Raw genomic sequence first — 22,309 nt, 5'->3', positions numbered from 1 at the left:
ATACACTAGAAATTCCCGGCTTGGCTGAATTTTAAAGCGCTGCTATGTCTAAAGAAAAAAAAAAGGCTTTTTTGTGTGTTTTTAGGATCTTAAACTCTCCCTTTAGAGTAGAATAATTTGGCTGAGGTTTGACCTGGCCACTATAGTTCAATTATGAGGTAAATATAATCAAACGCGGTCCAAATTCCTTAAAAAATGGACCCTTAAATTTAGGGACAAAAACTGACTCCCATAGTTCAGTGGGATAATCCTTCCACGTCACATATTCTGTTTTTTTATATCACTCCCTGATGTAGTGATGCCCTGGGATCAGAGCCATATTTCCTTTATCAAACTAATTGGATTAATTTGATACAGGATTAATTTGTTGCTTAAGAAAGCAATGATTTCCCAGCATTTAAAGGGGAACACGCATCTTATTTTGTGTCCATGCACACAAATCAGAAGTCATCTTTAGCATGATACAGTATATGCTCAGTGGGTTGTTAAAATTGTAATATTTTTGTGCAATTAAAAAAAAGAAGAAAAAAGAAACAGGTCAAAACATTGGTTTGGTCATATTTTGATATGTTTTATCCGAAAACAACTGTGCCTTAGAGTTACTTCTAGAGTCAAAAATCGCATGTAAACAGAAGCATAAACTACTACCAATAAGAGTGTGATGGTTTGTTTCTGTAAACCTGTAAGTTACCATAAAAGGTAGCAATCTGACGTGAGTTATTGGAAATGATAAACTGTCTGAGTGACACACTTCCTGTGCTGGCTCTCGTGCTCAACTTAACTTCCTGTTTATGGCTCTAACATCCCACTAAAGGCTGCTCCTCTAATTTAGGAAACGCTACAGTCAAGCTTTCAGGTTGAGTGACTGGGTCATCCTAGTCTGCACAGTTTAAGTAAGGAACATAAAAATACTCAAGTCAAACCCAGACTTTGTTTGGTTGAAAATGTGTGGACCTGGTGTTTGCCAAAACGTTTCTCTTAGTCAGCTCAGCAGAGTATTTTGAAGCTATTTTACTGTATGCAAGAAATTTCTATTTTGTCATGTTGGAACCAAAATCTCCTATTTATTTTATTACCATTTCGGTGATGAATGGACACAGTGCAATACGCAAACAAAAGTTGTTGTTAGTTTCTAAGTTGCAACGGCTAGCATAAAATTTAGGAATCAACTGCACTTGCTATTATTTTATATTTATATGATGCTTATATGTTATATATGTTGCATTTCAAAGCAAAGCCCACGTCTTATATTGGCTTCATCTTTGAATTTTACCACATTTCTTCAACTTTAAGTAGTAATTTTTTGGAATGAGCCATCCAGAGTGCCGACTTGATTGTGACAGAGGATCGGCAGAGAGCTAAACATTAGGGTGATGGAAAGGAGACCTTCACAACTCAATGACTCTGAGCTCATCACCAAGTATAAATAAAACACCAGTGGAGTCACGTTGCTCAGAAAATATCTGATTTCCCCAAAAACACTCCCCCCCCCAATAATTACAGAGACATAAAATCATTTTTGACTTGCCATTTTATTTCTTTTTATAAACCAATAAACACTTCTTTTTTTTTTTACTATCTAATGAGAGATACCCGTCTCATTACTTTTAAGAATCAATCTTCTTGGCTGAACGGCAAAAATTCAAAATCAGGAACGTGCATGAGGCGCATGAATAATTTTGGTCTTGGCTGTTTTCAGTCTCTCTTACAGAACAAAGCTTTCACAACAACAGCGCCACCTGTGGTCGCAGGTCCACCCGAGGAGTTCAGCTGACAACGAATCCTGAATCTGAACTGTAAAAAATTTATTTTATTTTAACATCAGGCAACAGTATATATACTGTATATATATATATATATATATATATATATATATATATATATATATATATATATATATATATATATATATATATATATATATATATATATATAGTATAGTATATATACTATACTATATATAGTACAGACCAAAAGTTTGGACACACCTTCTAATTCAATGGGTTTTCTTTATTTTCATGACTATTTATAAGGCAAGAAATCCCACTTATTAACCTGACAGGGCACACCTATGAAGTGAAAACCATTTCAGGTGACTACCTCTTGAAGCTCATCAAGAAAATGCAGAGTGTGTGCAAAGCAGAAAAAGGTTGCTACTTTGAAGAAACTAGAATATAAGGGGTATTTTCAGTTGTTTTACACTTTTTTGTTTAGTGCATATTTCCACATGTTATTCATAGTTTTGATGCCTTCAGTGTGAATCTACAGTGTCAATAGTCATGAAAATAAAGGAAACTCATTGAATTAAAAGGTGTGTCCAAACTTTTGGTCTGTACTGTATATATATATATATATACATATATATATATATATTTTCTTTTAAAGATTGATATTTCCATACTGTTTATGTTTCAAATTATGTGTGTTGATTTTCCTGTTCGAAGCAAGATTCTCAGTTGGTTGAATGAAGATAGTTTTCATGTAATTCTGCCCCGAGGTATGAATAAATAAACAATAAGCTCCACCGCATGTGAAATGGCGTTCACAGCAGAACAAGCTCAGACATTGCATTAATCTTCTTGGTTTGGATGAGCCCGCATTAGTCAGTCGTTGGTCACTGTTTCGTTTTTAGAGATCCCGCTTCAGATAAACGTTCAGGAGTACACAGCGGGGCTGCTGTTTTTCTCGCTTTTTGGCTGGGATTTCACATAATTGCCTGATTTAGTCACTTTTGATGGTAGGATCGGTCGACGCTGGTTCTCCTCAGCCTCCCCCTATTTGTGTCACAAATTCCGGGTAACTTATTCTCGGGAAATGTGATTAAGGTCATGCAGGTTTTGTGAACTCACACGCAGGTTTCCATTTTTTTTAAGAAACCGTGAAACATATATTTCTAACATCTGCCGTGTTTCCATTCGTGATCGATCGGTTGCTTTGACTATGCGCCCTGAGATCGGTTCACACACCGCTCTAGTGCCCCGAGGCTTGATGACAAGTTTATTCCTCACAGCATGTAATTGCTGGCAGTTAGAAGGGTAAACATGTCATGCAGTGACACAGAGCTACTCTGTCTTTTGGCATTCCCTCAAGAAAGAAGAAGCTACCATATCCCTTAACTTGGAAAAAAAAAAAAAAGACTGAGTTGTTCTTACTAGACACTGTGAAACTGTTTAAAAGCATCATTTTTAAACTGTCCAGATTCAAAAGTGTAAAGCTGGGAAATTGTGGCATTGTTTTTCACCCCACGTGTCTCATTACATCACTTTTAAATTGCGGCAACCATTTTACTGTAAAGCAAGATGTCAGAAAAAAAAAAAAAAAAACACGCCCCTAATCTCTGTGAGGCTGGTGAAAGACCTTTTAAATCCCACTGAGGGGGAAAAAAAAACAAACAAAAAAAACTACTGTTGCAGAAACTCAACCGCAGGTTTCTGAATCAAAGGATTTCACATCTTCAAAAACAAATGTATCAAAGCTGCTCTATCTATCACCTCAGGCAACCAGAGGTGGATATTTCATACTGAGCTCCAGGGACAATCATACGAGCAACACCTGACTAAAGTGAAAGGCGTGTGCAATAGACGGGACTTTTGGTGTTTACTGTGTTTATTTATCCTAGGTATAACGTTTGAAGTTTTGGTTTGAGGAGCTACGTTTCATTTCTTTGTATTGAAAGCTTGTTCTTGTGAATTTCCGTCTAAAACGCTTCGAGTTGCTTTAGTGTCTTTTGTTGCTTCTAATATTGCTGATCACCATCTATTTTTTTTTTTTTACCTTCAATGTAGGTGAAAGCTTGAGAAGACATACAAAACCTGATTGTTTTTTTTTTTTTTGGACTCTATCTCTGTAATTAATGATATTGAACTGAATACATGTGCAATAAATGGCTAAAAAAATAACCAATTGTATTGCATACTTAGTATTAAAAATTTGTTGTCACATTTTCTGTTAAAACCAATGTAAACTTTATGAAGGGCTGGTGTTGGTATAGACACATGACCTAGTGACGGTCAGCTGTCTGACAGCACATCAGCCGTGACCCTAGAGACACGCAGCCGCTTTTCGGGTGGTTCCTTTCAAACAAAACTGACTGTTTTCTAAGTTTTTGCTGCTCACAAAACTTCAATAGTTCACCCATGTCATTTTGTTTTTAGTTATTACAACATCTGGATTTTACACTACAGTACAGATGGAAATGAAACGAAGATGGCAGAGGCCTTCTGTCTATCACGCGGCCTCCTCTGCTCCCTCTGGTGAAGCAAGGGGCGCTATGATTTGCGCAGCTTAAACATTAGTCATTACGTTTCCCAGCGTTTACAACATATGTAGCTGTAAGTTTGTGAAGCAGCAGAACAATCTATGGTGTACAGTTTGCTTGCATGTGATCAATAGATGAGTTCCCTTAGATGAGATCACTATGCTATGAGTCTGATCATCAATGAGTCAGAGCAAAAATAGGGATAACCACGCTACAGATAGCATACCAATTCACTACCAATTCAAAACTACTCTGACTTTAAAATAATAACAGGAGCAAAATTGTGAGTTAAAATTAAAAACTATGACCATAAATGCACAGTCAGCTATCTTTAGTAAGAAACATTAAAGGTTTATTTATTTAAGTTAACACATTACCAGACCATTACATTCTTCTGTTAAAGTAAATGTTGTTTTTATATATATATTTAGAATTTATTCACAATTTTATGTAAGTAAACTGTGCAAAAAAAACAAAACCATTGTGCCTAAAAAAATGCACTTTGAAATGAAAACATTTTAATTTTTTTAAATTGTTTCTTTTTGTAACATGTGCTCACGTGAAACTACATCGCGTATTTTAAAAGTTCAAAATATACACAATTGCTATCCAGCACAAACGTCTGGAGTGAGTGAGAATTAACCAAGTTACAAAAAACTACTTACTGTATATTCACCATATGTACTTACTGGTGAGAATTTAATGGTGCACATATAATTATCATTAATGGGTATTTAGATGTCTTTTGTGGCTTTGGGGCACAAACAATTGAGAAACACGTGACAGTGTAGTCCTGTCATGTTTCTCGGTTGTTTCTGAAAAACTCATTAAGTAAATACAGTATATCTGGACGTGATGTTAACCAAATCAGTCGTGTTTTGATTTGATTCTTTTCCATTTAGTTTCATGATTGCTAATCTGTTTCAGCTGTTTCTGTTTTGTAACTGCAAAAGTTTTTTGTTTTTTTTTATTTCCTTTTTCCCAAAAAGCTGTATTGCTAAGAATCATGTGCTCTAAGACTTGGTTTCCTGTTTCGCTTTTGGGTTTTCAGAAATGACTGTCCTGAAATGTTTTTGTTTCCGGTTTTAAATTTGCATTTTGCACTCCAGGGCCACCGTAGGCACAAGCCACATCGTAGCTGTGTGAGCTGGAAAAAGCCACTAGTTTAAGCAGCTCGACTGAGCTGTTCACACTGTGGCATGTGAAGTTATTTCTCAAAATCACCAGAAATAAAACCAGAAAAGCTTTGAAAAGAATCACAGGAAAAAAGAGGCACGATTACTGGCACTAAAGTGACAAAAACATCTGATGCCTGACTGTACCTTGAGAGATGCCTTGATTTCCCAGAAATGGAGCCTAAATGAGGAAGTGATCTTTTTTTTTTTTTTTTTTACCGCTGTGAATTGTTCTAATTTCACAACAAATTCAATTCATGACTTATGATATGACTTTGGTATGGTATGCCACAAACTGAGGCAACGTTGCTGCTTGTGTAAATATTTCTGAGAAAACAGTAAAAGCAGTAACATGACTCTGAAAACAACTCGGTTCTTGGCAGCTTCAACCATTTTTGGAAGTTAATGTCCACACACACACACACACACACACACACCCACACGCGCCCCCCCCCCCCCCACACACACACCTGCTATCAGCCATTGTGCATACATGCAGATACACAGAAGCTGGTAGTGGGGTGTGTGGCTCACGTTCTGCTTGAAAGTGGAATCTATATCACACACATTAAAGTAAACATGCTTCATCCTTCTGATTTGTATCTGCGACTGCCCAAGAAACAGTCTCTTTATCATAAACGCTTCGATAATGCTTAGATAGCTGAAAAGACGAATGGATTAGATTACAACTTTCAGAGAAGGGCTCAAGGAAATATTTTAATAGAGTCCTTAAAAGAAATTCGGTAATCCCCACGGCGCTGACCCTGTTGAGCTGCATTCAGACATGCAGAGCACCGAGAGCGAACATCAACTACATTCGCCTTTGAGATTCCCTGGTTAAACGAACAGAGAGACCATTACAATGTTTGCTCTGACTGGGGGGGACCAGGAAAGCATTCTGGTGAGAGACACAGGTGACCGTCTCCATGATAAACTCACCACCTCTTCTGTGGTGAATGTTATCTGATTACTGCCTACAGTCTCAGTTCAATGCAACTGAGATGTTATTGGATCTGACCTGAAGGCTAGCAGGCAGCAGAAGAACGTAGAGGAGCGCATGGCTAGAGCCATTTTAGGAGCTCTATCCATAATAATATGAATATGAATAATGATAGTTATGTAGTGCCATTTCCTTCCTACGCAATTTTGCTCTATTTTAATCCCTCTTCAGTACTCCGTCTGGGTTTTCTCCCATTGATATGGATTTCTCCGGTAAAATTTCAGCGAACAGAAAGAGGAGTTATGAACAATGACAGCCATTAACAGTCATCTTGTTCTGCTTGGCAATTCTCTCTTCAATTCTCTCTTCCCCATTAAGAAACCCTGTTTTTAAACGCTGCGTTTTGTTCCAGCAGCAGCATTTGTAAAGCTACTCCAAGACGAACATGTTGAGTCACAATTATTGTATTTAAGTTGAATCTGTTGCATCATTTTATCCATTTAATTTATTAGTTTTATAATTAAGTCGATACTTTTTTCTTTTTTTTACTTTGTATTGCCATTAGTGTAGAAAGGTTACAAGCGCACACAATTTCCAGTTAGCTTTGTAGCATCAAACCGGCATATTACATATGTCACGGTCAAACGTTAGCGATTGGGTCATATTCAAATCAACAACGGAGACCATGTCTCCAGGAAGCAGTCATTTCCTAACAACTGAGGGTCCAAACCCTCTGTATGAAGTGTGGAGCAAAGTGCTGGTTTTTACCAGTTTTTACGAGTCAATCAAGATGGCTGTTAATATTGATTTGATATCTGGAAGCTTGGCCAACACGGACTTACTGGCTTCGTTCACTTTCTCTGCTGCCATTGCTAAAACTACAGACAGTCTAAAACAATGCAAAAAAAAAAAAAATCTAAATCTTTGTTCACAACTTCTTCTTTTCGCTGATTGGCCAGGTGAGATTCTACAGGAGAAATCCATTTGAATGGAAGAAAGTCCAGGCGGAGCAGTGAAGGGAGATTGGAATCGAGCAGAGTTGCGTAGGAAGGAAATCGTCGGCCTACAAAATGTCCTGACAAACAGCAACAATTCTTCTCAAAGCTTTAGCCCACAATACACACTCTGATTCAAACTGTATCTGTGTATTCATCCCTCTATTCCCTGTGCAAAATAGGTTAATACTGCTGGGCCATGAAGCCTTTGTACTGAAGCCTGTTTCGCCACATCACAAGCTTTTAACATCACTGAAAATGCAACATGGAATGGAAAACTCTGCTCCAAAAGACGTAGAGTAAGCAGACACTATCTTGGGATGTACCCAATGTTTACCAGGATGCAACTGAGGGGAAATCTAGAGAAGACCTGTTTCTGTTGTTTGTGTGCTGGTTCAGAGGCTTTAAAATTAGCATCTTTGTTTTGGCAGCACTTCATTTTTCTCTCAGCCCACCAATCATGCAGAGTCTGTACTCCATGACTCCTTGACAGACACGGTTGAGGCAGTCAAAATTGTTTATGGCTCCATGACCACTTTTACCTCATGGACCAGCATTTGGGCACAGGCTCATGCTCTGGTAAGGTCGATATGCTCTGGTTAGCAGGGTTAATGATTTTGGTCTCAGTCCCTCCATGACATTGAGTGGAAGAGAAGCAAAATGGCTCCTCTGCATCTCTCCTAAATCATTTTAAACGCAACCTTCCAGTTTACTGTCTTGTTCCTTTTTGTTTTGTTGTGTTTTTTCCCCCGCTCCCGTTTTCTGGCCTTCACTCTCACAATTTCTGTTGTTTGCCATTTAAACAAGTATTTACCAAAGACAGACACTTTGCGCTAGCAACTTGCACCACTTCTCCACTAGGCGATGGGTCAAATGGAGGCATACTTGTGTCACAGCTCCAACTCTCTGAGGCTTAGGAGTGTGACAAGGTGTCCTAATTTACAGTCTCCGTTCAAATTCACACCAAAAACGTTCAAAGAGTTGAGATCTCTGAACTTGACTCAGTGCGGAGTCAAGTTTCTCCGCACTGATCTTGCTAGTCCAAGTCTTTGACGTTGCTTTGTGCACTTCAGCCGTCCTGTTGAAGAGCGGGTCATCTCTAGACTGTTCCCACAAAGTTACAAGCACCAAATTATCATACCGTCATTACCCCTGAACCAAACTTTATGCGCGACACAGTTCAGTCAAGTAAGTCTGTTCTTCCTTAGACAGAGGAACATGATTCACCACTGCAGGAAACATGACTCCGCTGCTCTAGAGTCCGGTGGCAGGATGCTTCACACCACAGCATCTGGCGATTTATATAATGACATCGCCACATAAAGCCTGGAGGTCTGCAGTTATTGACTTTGCAAAACTCCATTCCACTTTGTCACAATACCACGAGGAGCAGACTTTGGAATTTAGCAGTGAGGAAATTTTACGATCTCACTTGTTTTTGCACAGGTGGCTTCCCAGAAAGCACCACACTGGAATTCAAACCATTTCATCGTAAATGTTTGCAGGAGCTTCACGCTGAGCTGCGCCATATCAAACACCTGTGTCCATAGAAGTGAAGAAGAAGTGACTGGAAGACCTGAATTCAATGGCTCAGTGTGATGATGACCCAATACATTTGGCTACATAATGAGTTTCAAATGAGGGAACTTAACAGTTCTCTGGAAAAGCTAGAGCTTCTGTTGTCTGGGTTACGAGTCAAACAACTCAACTTATGCTATTAGCGAAAAAAGGTTCGCTGCGATTTAGTGACTCATCAATTTTCATCACTAAGTGCCCTCTGCGGGTCTAAAGAAGTGGTTGACTAAACTGTCCGATAGTTCAGTGACAACACCAAAAGAACTCTGACTCAAACTCATTCTCCCCATAAATGCAACACCACCCAAATGAATCACTTAGATAACGTGTACTGTATTTTTCAAGATGTCGAACGTGTCACTTCTGCTGCAAGGCTTTGGGCCGCATTTACTCAGAGCGTCAAATCTTGAGGCAAACTTCTGACCCGCATTTGAGTAAACTCTCAGCAGACAGTGGTCGAAGCTAACGGGTTTATTATGACACAGGAAGTGGTGTGACTGTCTGCTCCTGGGCTTTCCCTTAGCACGGGAGAGTGGTACACTGTGAGGAAAACTGAACAAATGAAAGGATATGTTGAGGTGTGAGTCGGAAACCGATCACTGGTTTGCAGAGGTTTAGATCCAGGGAGGAGTGTGACGTGGAGTAGATGGTTAAATGTGGACAGACCGTGATGAAGCATTCAAAGGATCAAAAGTGTTTGATTGAAGCGTTTTAGGACTGTGTTGGACATCACAATATGGTCACTACACATAATTGTGAAATGAAAGTGGAAATGCGACAAAATTAAAACCGCATCAAAATGTGACCTCCTCTGAACTTTGGGTTTACATTTCCCTAGATTGTGATCTCATAAAATGTAGTATGTTTTTTTAAATTATTATTACACTTTAAGTAGGTATTGTCTTTACTGACTACAATGAAGTGTCGTAGACGACAAGTTGAGGTAAGCCGGAGCTGGCGGTCTGTTTTTACTCCTTCAACAACAAACAAACAAGTAAAAAATTACAGTAATCACAAAATTGACATTCCTAGCCTATTAAAAGACACAGATAATCCAAAAGTAACATGTTTCGCTGGAGAAAAAGATGAATCTCCTGTACGCTGATTATGCCTCAGTCTCCAGAGACAGACGGATGATTCTTGCCATCGTTTGTCCTCTCTCTCTCTCCTTCCTCTCCTCCTACCAGGCGCTGTTTGAGAGCAGCTGTGAGTGTTGCTCAGTGGCGTCTGAGTGGGAGAGAAACAGGAAGAACCGGGAAATTATTTTACTGATGTGGACAAAAAAAAAAAAAAAAATGTAGCAAAGCATAATTTTTCATGCAGTTATTTACTGTTTAAAGGATCAATACAAAAGCAACAGATAAGAAATGATCCCTATATTCAGCCTGTTATGTCTGCCCTGCTTCAGAAATCATGCAGTCAGTTCCCAGAAGCTACCAGCTCATATCCTGGTGTCTTTGACTCATATTAGAATAATTCTCAGGTATTATTCCAATATGAGACATGAAAAAAATCATATTGGATTTTTAGGAATCTAATCTAATGTGATTCTCTAGAAGTTTTCTGGATCATCTGTAAACCATCTACACTCTTTTGATTTTACTTCAGTGTAATTTACATTTGTTTGTATCTCGGCATGTCTCGATATAACACTAGGAGTCTCTACTTCTTTTTTTTGTTGTCTCAAATAGATATGTGTCACAATAAATGTGAACGCATTTGTTGTCAGCAGGTTCTCACACACACCCACGCACGCGCACACACAACTGACTCTGCAAAAATCTCAGGTACTTTCCGCAGGGATGAGCCCACTTTTATGGGCGGTCACACCACGCTGAACATCCTCTTAGTTTCTCCAAGAGCCAATCAGCAGCCAGAGATTTACTGAATCACAGCCTGGGGGGGTTTAGACTGACATCTTAAAAAGTGAGTATAAAGTTTTTAAAGTGTTTAAAAGTGGAGCTACTTTAGAAACTTTACTGAAGACAAATCTAAAAACAAAACAAACTTTTATTAAAAATGATGACGGAATATAATTATTGAAATATAATTTGTAAATGTAAGAGATGCTTTATATGACTACCGGATCATCTCTGTGTCAGAAATAGCTGCTTTGTGTTGATTTTTGACCAAAAGTCAGTATCACATGCACAGTATGTAGGGTAGTAGTGTACTATATCTGGCTGAAGTTCTTTTTATCTGATATTCACCACCGAAAGCAACTCAGCCTGTTGGTGACTCATAAACTGTCATGAATTATTAACCAGAATTATTTAGTAAAAACATTTTCACCATTTCTAATCTATAACTCTTTCTGTCCAATGCTGTCTAATAAAGCATTTTTGACACACAGTAAATTAGAGCATGTTGGGAGTAGTTTATTGTGTTCCACCTCAGATCAGCTGTCATTTCAGCAGCCACAGTGAATCGCGATAATCGATAAACTGATCTCAGCGCAGCTTAGAAAGAACTGGCAATATGAACCAGCATTTGAGTTGTTGAGTTGGAGTTGCTCTTAAATTCATTTTCCTCCAAGAGTTAACTCATAGCATGGAATCCTCTATAAACTATCTCTGTCTTTGCTCCTTTTGCGACTTCCGCTGGTTTCATTTTCTGTAGAGTCGGGTAAATTCCAGCTTCAAATGAAAGCACCAGGAAGCAGAGGCAACTGATTCGAACAACAGGAGCGGCTGCGTACTCTAAACATGAATAAACATGTGCCTGTTATTGTACCGGTCCCCGAATTTACCCAGATCTGCCCAGCCTCACCTGCAAGTACACCAGCGCTCCTTTTCCCACCTTCCTCTTCACTGCCGGAGGTGGAATCTGCAGTGACTGGAGGGGAAAGGACCTCATCATTTTTTTGCGTGCCGTAACTGGTCCAGTGCTGTTTAGAGGAGAACAGGTGTCCGTGTTTTATTGTTTCTGTGGGATCTGTAATCTTAGCAGGTTTCATCTAAAAAATCAATCAGCCTTAGCATAAATAATAACCATGATTAGTCGTAGTCACTGTTACAAAACAGAAATATCACAGCTTTCCTTTGGCTGCTGCAAATCCAGAAAAACAAAAACTAAAGTAATACTAATCAACGCTCTCTGTAGCAAAAGGCAAACGTATCTGCAGAAAACTTTTCATTTACACATTGATTTAATTTTACTAAACACTTTTTTGCCAATAATGTAATTATTTCTATGTATTTTTACGTACGTTTGGGTTTGATTTGAACAATTAACTTTTTTTTCAAACAGGGTAGGTAGAAAATTATACAACGGTGTAAGCATTATAAAAAAAAATACATCATCATAATTTGTGGCAGTGAATTCAGTTTTATATTAATACATTTTTTATCACTTAAAACTTTGGAGTTGCAGTTTCAGTGTATGGGTCACACCACATAGAGGTAAAACTGTCATTACTGGGTTAAACACTTTTTTTTATAACTACTGAAATTGTTTCAATAGTTATAAAAAAATAAATATCTGTTTCAAGGTTCTGCAGGTACTATTTGTGTTTTGATTTATTGAAAAAAAATCTATACTTCATCCTGTATTGTGGGTACTCAGAATCTCACAAAGACCCATGCATGGGATTTGAAAACAGAGGACTTCCTTGTGTCAAAAATCAGGGATTTTCCACTGGAACAGCAGTGAGCATATTTACACAAAGCGGTGTGTTGTTCAGAAGGTTCAAAAGAAGCAGCTTTTCTTCCTCATTGTTATTATTATAATTCAATATAGCAAAGTCTGAAACCAAATAACACGACCAAACAATTCTATTAGCAGCAATTTCAAAATAATCAAAACTCACTCTCAACCTTTACTTAGGAAATTTCTTTACTCCAGATAACTCATATTCTGTCATAAAAAAAACAACAAATTATCCCATTGATCCAGCCATTGAAGTATGGACTGAGCTGCTTCCTAATGAAGGGATTAATGTTTCTGTTTTCCTGCATTGGGCTGGAGAGTAACATTGAGATTAGAAGTAAGTATCTTGCGTTACTTAGACCACAACATTCACACACCGACACTTTTTAGCAGAGACAGGGAAGCTGGTCATGGAGTTAATAGCATGATCACTGGAGCTAAATACAGGACAACCCAGGAAAACAGTCCATGGAGTCTACAAAATATTTTAGACTGGGAGGAAGCTCCCCTTCAAATGGGACAGAAACACAAAGTCAGTCCTGCAGGAGAGCACAGTGGACCCCGCCTATTCGCACTTCAGTTTTTGCAGATTCACCTATTTGCTCATTTTTCTCTGGAACGTCGCAAATATTTGGACAAGCGTTCCCTTTTCCAGATATTTAACATATTCAAAACAAAATGCAGAAGGGGGAAACACCCAGACACAAATCTGTCCGACACGCTATGAGCTGGTGTTTACAAAGCAGCCAATACAGGAGCACCATTTAGTTTCTTTAGCTCCTGGTTGGCTGTACCCTCTAAAGAAGACATGAGGAAAACTGTGCTAAGACAGTTTCCAATGTGCATAACACATATCGAGGTATGTTTCATGGTTAAACGCTTAAAATAAATGATGGTAAGTGTTTTTAGAGGATGTCTAAAGTATTTCACTGAGGGCTGTGAGGTCCTTTGAAATTCAGGTCAGATTATATGAAGCAAATTCGTGATTCATCTTTGTTTGACTTTCTGTTCTGCTATATTTTGGACACCGCAGTCGATGAACCTCATGAAACTGAGCAACTCAAAACAAAAACTGAACCTATTTGAGGCCTGAGGGTCTGATAGTATGAGAGTTAATAGAGCATATTCAGAGACAAATGTTTGCAATTAGTAATTCCTGAAAACAATTAGAAAAATTTAAAACAACTTTTCTAATTCCTAATTAGATGTGTCCCTCTAACAGCGTTAGGTTTATTCATGAGGAGAACGAGTCCTTGATGCACAGTCCAAATCTGCAAGTTATTTGTTTTTTCTACTGTGTTTTCAGAGCATTTGAAGACAACCACATCCAGGAAGTGAAAAATGTGTTACAAATGAGAAGTGAATCAGCAGGCTCACAACAGCTGATTATGGCTATCGAGAGTACCGCTCATGTAAATAGTCTGCCAGAGATTAGGTCACTCAGCAAGTAATAAAGTAGTATAGAGACAGGGAGATCACATGTAGATTTAAATAAACCACCAGTTAATTTGAATAATCCCAGAATAAAGGGACACGATGCTGTTATTTACAAAAACGAACAAAGGAAGTCCTTTTTTTTCTGGCTTGTACCTTAAAATTCAGTTTTGACATGCCTGATGTTTGATGTTGATGCCTCAGAGGAGTCTGAGATCAAGTAATATGCTAAAACAAGTAACCACAGACATGTAGTAAAATTAGGTGGAACAGTCTTAATATGGAGAATTCTTGTCTGAAAAAAGTTATATTTCTGATAAAGATCATTTTAATAACTGCATATTTCTGAATGAGACCAACAAAGTTTGATATGTTGCTTTAGTAGCTGAACTAAACATTTGAGTCCAAGTTTCCTCGTGATTTTATAATCTACAGTTTCCATGCTCACATTTTTCTAAAAATTATATTTGCATTTTTCAAGTAAACTGTAAAAGTAGTGGCAAAATATTACACCAGAGCACAGCCACCTGCGTAGTGTTGGTAAAACCTGCTGCTCATCAGTTATAGTGTAGCAGTTACTCATCTAACGGATCAGATGAAAATACCTGAGCCACACCTATTTTTATGTTTCAAAATAAAAGTCTTTCCACGTTTTTATGTAGGAACTATACACTCATTGGTTCAGCCACAATCCAGATTGTTGGAAAGTAACAGAGTGTTTTGTTTAAAAGACATTTATGACCGTTAATTCTGGTCTTTGCAGGTAATAAGCAGTGTTTTATTTCCAGTTTAACATGATAACTCTACTTCAGTGTTTGTGTGTGATTTTAGAAGTAACAGACAAATGTCTGCTTTTTATTTGCATTCTATTTGTACCCACCTGCTTTGTACAGCTGAGTGAGCTGATGTTACCTGGTGAAAAACAAAAAACAAACAAACAAACAAAAAAACATGTTTATTAAGCACAAACAATGTCATTTATTTTTATGTCTTCTTTCAACTTTTCATGAATCCCCACTTGGTCATTGGTTGAGCAAATTAACCAATAAAGAGCTGTTGCTCGGTGCCTCAGCTCTCTTCCTCACCAACTGTGACTCATTTTGTTTTTTATCACCGTTTCAGCTGATTGGCTGATGATTCATGACTCAGACTACCTGCCTCTGCTGATTGGCTGAGCTATTCCTGTACAGATATATAACCAGAGAGCCTTGAAGGGTGTCTTTTTAGAGGGACACTGACACATGCAAAGTTTATTTATGAGGAGAATGAGGTTATTGCTAAAAGATGGCCTCAGCATATTGTACATTTGGCACAGATGTCACACATTGGATGTTGTTATAAGAACAGCTATAAGAACATTAGGTATATTAAACATTCATTCGGTAACCCAAAGGTTACAGCATTTGTTTAAAAGATGATGAGAATGAGAGCTTCTTAGATAGTTCTAGTGATAGGAGTGATGTGATTTTTATCATCTGGGTGAGAGGTCACTAGGCGTGGCTCATGATATTCCTTCCAGAATTTCGTAACTTAAATCATATTAATAATTTAAGATTTTAAAGTTCTAGTTTCATTGGAAACATTGGCCACTCACAGCCTATATAAAAATGTAGAACTGATACAAAATCACATTTGGAGGGATTTCACATACACAGTTTATTTTGAAATATATTATTATTATTATTATTATTATTATTATTATTATTATTAATAATTTTTTTACACCGAGCACTGTCAAAAGGAGGTATGTTTATATCAAACCTCCATATCACAGTTAGAATGCCTTTCATTCACTTCACAGTGTTAATCCAATGTAAATATTACAAAAAAAGCTCTAGTTAATTAAACATTTTGTGAATGAATAACTAATCTTTAATAATTCCATTTAATCAGACTTTTAAAAAAACAATAATATCTGGTGCAACAATAATAATAATACAATTTTTGTTAAAAATTTTTTATAAATGCATCAATTAATAGACAAATACATGAACTGAAAACAGTCATGCTAGACAAAATCTATCTTTTGGTTGGTTTTGGTTGTGATACATTATCAGGTCATCTTTGGGAAGTCTGGACTATTGCACTTTAATTGTGGGGGCACTATTTACCCCTCATATGAACTCTGGAAGACTTTTAATATCCAGCGTCATTAAAAATAGGACATGATCTGACATAGAGGACCCGTTCAAGATTTTTATTGATTTTAACAGCAGCGTGGGCGTCAGCAGAATTATGTGTGGAAAGACAAAATGGATTTTGTAGTGAACTGAAGGAGGGAGAGTTGGTTCACTCTCTGGCAGACAGGCAGTGATTCAGTTGGATCACTGCCTCATTTGTATCAGATTTGTTGTCATAAAGATCAGAGTTGGTTCACTCTCTGGCAGACAGGCAGTGATCCAGTTGGATCACTGCCTCATTTGTATCAGATTTGTTGTCATAAAGATCAGAGTTGGTTCACTCTCTGGCAGACAGGTAGTGATCCAGTTGGATCACTGCCTCATTTGTATCAGATTTGTAGTCATAACGATCATTCAGATGTCTCATTTTGTAGTAATGCTTGAACAAAAAAAGAAAAAGAGATGTTATCAGCAATCGTTTCAGATTTGTTGTCATAAATTTTGTGTATTGTCAGTTATCTCTCTGTTTATTTCCTTCTGTCGTTGTTCTGTAGCTGTGGCCCTTTTCTACAGCGACCTGAAAAGTTGCTAAATCTTTTTTTCAGCGCATAAAGGCAGTTTTTAAAACCGCACTTGGACTCAGGCGTCACACTTTTAAAAACAAGAATTGCATACTTCCTGGTGATATCATAAACAACTATACCAGGGCCGGTATGACTGTGCAGTTTCATATTTCAACACAGAGACATTGGTTTGAAGAAGCAAGAAAGAAAGCAAGTTCCCTTCAAGTGTGAAACCAAAGTCGCGATATTTACGTGCACATGCGTACCTCTTTGTGTTTAAAATGTAATAAATTAAACAAGTTCAACAGTTGCATCTTTTATACAATGCACTGGATTTTTAAAATTGAACTAAACCGTATAGAATATGGAATATCTATGGCCAAAACCTATATTCAAAGCTTTTCTACAGCCACATTATTGTCTGTTACTGTTAGGGTCACGTTTTTTGGGGGTCGAAATTGGCTTGAGTCACTTTCCAGTGAGTTGGTGCAACAAGTGAGTGGATCACATTTTCTTATTTTTACTAACTTAGCTGCAACACACATGCATCAATTTCTTCCGTCTAGGAAAAACCTCGTAATCAGCCATTACTCAAGTAGACATGTAATGAAACCCTGTGGTCAGAACTTGAAGGAGAGCGGCCATTGTTTAATTCTACAACTTAAGAAGAAAATAATGACACACCATAAAGTCTGACTGAATAGACTGAGCAGACAGTTTTCAGTAAACAAACTCACCCCCAGATTGTTGGACTTTATCATTAAAGGTTATTTGTCACTTTTATGAGCAAGAACTAGATCATTATGCAATCGGTATGTAGATACACTTTTTTAGAAACAAGAACTGCCATAAAAGAATTAGGGAATTGGAAAACGTTCATTTCCCACCACTCCCTTTTTTAGTCTCAGTTATTTCTTTACCCTCCATGACAGACAGGCATCTGAAATGAGTATGTCTCAGTTATGGAGGAAAAAATCTGTCTTCCTGCTGTGTGTATGGGGTACAGAAACCCAGACATCAGACACGTTCGCCAATTGTGGATCCCAAAGTGCTTTCAGACAAGAATGATTCATCTTGACTGTTCAGGATGTCTTGGGTTGGGCCTTGGGCGAGGTTCCCTGAAAACCTCAAAAGAAAAGAGACCAGGACGCATCCAGAGATGCTCTAACAGCCTCCTTCAAGTGAAGAAGAGTTGATGCTTTGCCCTGATTTTCATCCTGACGATGGAGGTTCGCACCATCTAAGGCTAAATCTGTTCACCATATGGAGGAAGCTGATTTCATCCACTTGTATTAATGATATGATTCTTTTCGATCACTATGAAAATATTAATTTTTACTATCCTTCAGTGTGATTCAACCCTTCTGACTTTTCTTTCTTTTACAGTAAATACTATTTACTGTATTTTCCGGACTATAAGCCACTACTTTTTTCCCACTCTTTGAACTATGCGGCTTGTAGTCCGGTGCGGCTTTTCTGTGAGTTTTTCTTCATCCACCAGGGGGCTCTTTAGTAGGAAGTGAATCATTGGAAGTCAAAATTGGAAATCAAAGAAGAAAGCGCTGATTTTCATTTAGAACAAGCACATGCTAGCAGCAGGCACGATGGAGAAATGTTTTCAAACTCATACGCCTTCATCATGGAAACAACACGAAGAAGTTCATATGATGAAGCTTTTAAGTTGAAGGCTGTCGATCTGGAGGGAAATAGAACCGCTGCATGTAAGCTCTGTGAACGAATTTATGGGTTGGCGTTGGAGATGGAGGGCTGCAGATTTATTAAGGATGCAGCCCTCTGCTGCATTTCCAGTTTCCTGTTTTTTTAAAAAAAAACTTTGTAGGTGGCAGCTTATAGTGAGGTGCGCTCTATAGTCTGGAAAATATGGTATTAAGAATCCCATCTTCATGTTTCTGTACAAATGTTGACATTTTTATATACATTTGTTTAGTTCTAAAGTATTCTGCCCCAAACCTTCTCAGTGCTGACCTCATTAGGTCAACCGGAGGATATGCAGTTGAATTTTACTATTGGTTACAGCAGCACAGCTGGGTGTAACTGCGTCACTCAGCCAGGAGTTGGACTAGCAAACGTGGAGAGCAATGATTGATAGTGTTGCTCAACTTTGAAACCATGTGACTTATGTTATTTTGACAAGGAGTGGAAAGTGTCTCCTCTGCTACGACTGTCGGTGACATCCTGCCCTACAGACTGTGTTCACTTGGCCCCTCAGTGCCTCTTGGCTCCGCCCACTGTCATTGAATTGTTCAAAAAATCGTCCGGGGCGGGGTAATGCTTCACACTTTAAGATGCCTAACAGCAAAATGTTTGATTAGGAATCAGTTCAGTAAATGTCTTCACCTTTAACAGTTGTGTTGACACTTATGTGAACATTAAACTTAGCAAGGTTGTTTTTTTTTTTTTATTTGATTAGCTTGAGCAGAGAGTGGTTCACTCTGGAGATATTACACAAGGTTACTATATTTGGAAACAGTGACTACTTGTTGGTTCTTGTAAGCAGACTCATTTACTCAGACTGATTAACCAATTCTATGCTGTGATGCCCTGTGTTCCAAATGGCCCCTTTGGAGCCATATTAGTTTGATTGTTGTTGATGTGTCAATTTGTGACCCCTGTTACCTCCAGCCACATTCAGAACTGGACGAAAAGTGAAACGTCTCCAAAAAACTACGACAAAGATTTGCCTTCTGCTTGACATTCAGGAGAAGAGAAGCCGCTTCATTAATGGCTGTCTGTTAAAAAGTCTTTGCTGAAGCATCCCTGGTCGTTTGATTGAGAGCTTTGCAAAAAATTGTCACCGAGATGCACCCAGTTCATGCGTGTCACTTTTTGACCCATATTTCTCCTTTTGTTTTTAATTTCCCACACTTCCTGTTTACACAATTGTTTAAAAGACTACACCAGTTGCAAACGGCAGATCTGACCAGATAAGAAGTGATTTTGTAGTTTTCCAATCTCATGCTCGTAAATCATGAACTAAAGGTAATGCATAGCAGTACGTTGTATTTAGGAGAGGCTTACCCAAGTCATTCAAGTGAAAGAAAAACTATTAAGATTAGAACAATTATTTTCAACAGTGCGAGATTTGTTAGGGTGACCCAACATATAAACATAAGAGTCTCAGCTGAGATTGATTTATTATGGGTGGTAAATGTGTGGGAGCAGCTGGTGTTCGACTACAGGCCCTGGCTGTGTGTGTGTCCTTGAGTGTTTATGAACACAAAGACAAAAATAACTGTGCCTATCTGTTTTAAGTGTGCGCTTGTGTGCGTGCGGGGGTGCGCGCGCGCGCGTGTGTGTGGTAAGATTGGTTTGAGACATGTCTGGGCATATTCCCTCTGTCAGTGTTTCACACATGCCTGAACCCTCGCAGACGTGGACGGTCTTCTTTGCTCCGGTGACTTCCCTCTCCAAACCCACGCCTTAATAAAACGGGAAGGAAGCGTCTGCTCATGTGTGTAAAAAATATATTTTAACTACAGTTCACTGTTGGATGAATTGTTCGGATTCATCCAACAGTTTATTCAAGTGTATAGTTTTTGTTAGTGCAACTTTTTGTCAGTCTAGAAAGCTGTAGTCTGGTTTCTATAAATTTAGACAATACTTTGTATCAGTAGGTGTGTTGTTATTTTTTTTTTTTCACAGTTGTTTCAGAAATCAGTCACAGACAAAAATTCTACGGATTTGGCCATGAAATTGTAGTTTTGTTTATTAAAAGTCAATAAACTGATTTATTTTACACTGGAAGAACCAAAAGATAAATAAATGAAATAATTATCTCTGTTCTATTAGCGTGCATTGCCTTTTTTTCACTTTTGAGAGAGTTAGCATTTGCATACTTCTTTACTAAATGTGACTTTGGTCAGTTGCATTGAACGAGGCCGTGTTAAGTGAAAAATCATTTGTGTGAAGGAAATTATTTTACAAATTGAACGTCAGTTAAATTTAAAATTTTTGTTTAGGTTTTTTTGTGATTTGATTTCCTTGTAAATACACTCATTGGACATATTATTGTTTGGATCTACAAACCAACAGAAAACAAGTAACTGTGATTTACGCCCAACAAACAAAAATAACCAAAAAGATTTGCTCACGCTAGTCGATTTAGATTCTTTAGAAACTTTTCAGAAGAGAAGAGCAGCTACTTACACTATTTACCTGATAGTAAGGAATTTTCTCAAACCCAGTTTAGCCATGTTTCTTCGTTTGAAAACCAGTAAGATTTTCCAGCTATATTAGCAAAGTAAGCCAAAAACAAAATATTTCTCTACATTTTCCACGTTCAGACACTGTAGTACCATGTGCAGTAAGTGATCGTGTATATAGTACAATGTCTGAAAGACTTATTGACGAAAATAAGCACAAACAAAAAATGTTTTTGGTGCAGAAAATTTTATATGGATGCCAGTCATCCTGGATTTTGAGGGACGGGCTGCTGGGAAAAACTTAGACGTTCCTTGAGTTCCGTCTCTTAGGAACGCTCCTGTTAATGTTCCTCACTTCACCACTGTACATGTCAGTGTAGCTGACAATTACACTGCTTCTTTCAACGAATCATCCAGTTGATATCTATTTATTTTCTCTTTTGATGACTTAACTCAGCAAGATTAAAAAGTCCTGCTCTATGCTGGTTTTGAAATAATAAAGCAATGCTAACTGGAAATGTTGGCATTTAGTGAAATGGTAGTTTGGGAACAGTGTATGTGGATATTGTACAGTAGGTGCATATTGAAACTTCAGCCTAATCCTCATAATCCTTACGCCGGGTTAGTTTAAACTCATTTTAACCCTACTGAGAATAAAAGTCACATGTTATTAAGCAAGAAGGTTTCCTGATGTGTTATTTATGAAAATCCTCGAAACAAAAGACTGTTTTAACACAGACTGCCAGTAAAACCTCAACATTCTTACCATGATTTTTGGGTAAAGCAGTTTTATTAACCATAAAAAAAACTGTTTTCAATGAGACAGTCATACCTGTAAGGTTTGCATACATTCAAAATGACCAGTTCTTCAGATTTAGAAGAGCAGCGATAAGAAGACGCCGCGGTGAGTGAGTCACCACTGCTAAGAAAAACATGACACTCGGTCTGATCCCAGTGCACACACAAAGCACACCTTGATGAGTATCTGCCTGAGCTGCGGACGTCAGAAGGCAACACGAAGGTGAACTGTGAGTCAATTTTATCACAGGAACTTGTAAAAAAAAAACACACACACAAAAAAAAACACCTGGGTGATTAAGCGGCAGACATTTTAAGAAAAACGTGCCAATGCTTCTCCCCGTGTTTTTAAGATGTCATGATTTACGGGTGGTGCTGCTGAATCGTGTTGCTGGGAAATTTACAAAACCAGGTTGAAAATAATTAAGCAAGCCATTGAGTTTTTATTTCTTATACTATTGTAAAAAAATAAAATAAAAAAAAATTGTTGTAGAAACAAAACAGTATGATGATCAAAACACATTTCTGTTCAACTCACAGAAATGTGAGTTGAACAGTTTTGAGTGCTGAGTCAGCCTATGGTGCTCGTAAAGACAGTAGACTTCTTTTTTTTTACAGGAATCAGATATTATGTGAAAAA

General features: G+C 37.9%; 1 long non-coding RNA gene across 2 annotated transcripts in view; it reads right to left on the bottom strand.

The window, feature by feature from the left end:
- Window positions 1–3,773: 3,773 nt before the first annotated feature.
- The window catches only part of LOC116712595 (uncharacterized), a 119,129-nt gene continuing 100,593 nt past the window's right edge, over window positions 3,774–22,309 (bottom strand). The window contains exons 5-7 of one of the 2 annotated variants that reach the window (XR_004337578.1): window positions 14,906–14,937; window positions 11,713–11,830; window positions 3,774–10,170 (exon numbers count right to left, since the gene is read on the bottom strand). This is a non-coding gene — a long non-coding RNA (uncharacterized LOC116712595). The remainder of the gene's footprint in view (window positions 10,171–11,712; window positions 11,831–14,905; window positions 14,938–22,309) is intronic. The other variant, XR_004337579.1, reaches the window with a different exon arrangement.

This window comes from Xiphophorus hellerii, chromosome 22 (assembly GCF_003331165.1).
Source record: "Xiphophorus hellerii strain 12219 chromosome 22, Xiphophorus_hellerii-4.1, whole genome shotgun sequence".
NCBI lineage: Eukaryota > Metazoa > Chordata > Actinopteri > Cyprinodontiformes > Poeciliidae > Xiphophorus > Xiphophorus hellerii.
This window is presented reverse-complemented; position numbering and strand designations above follow the sequence as displayed.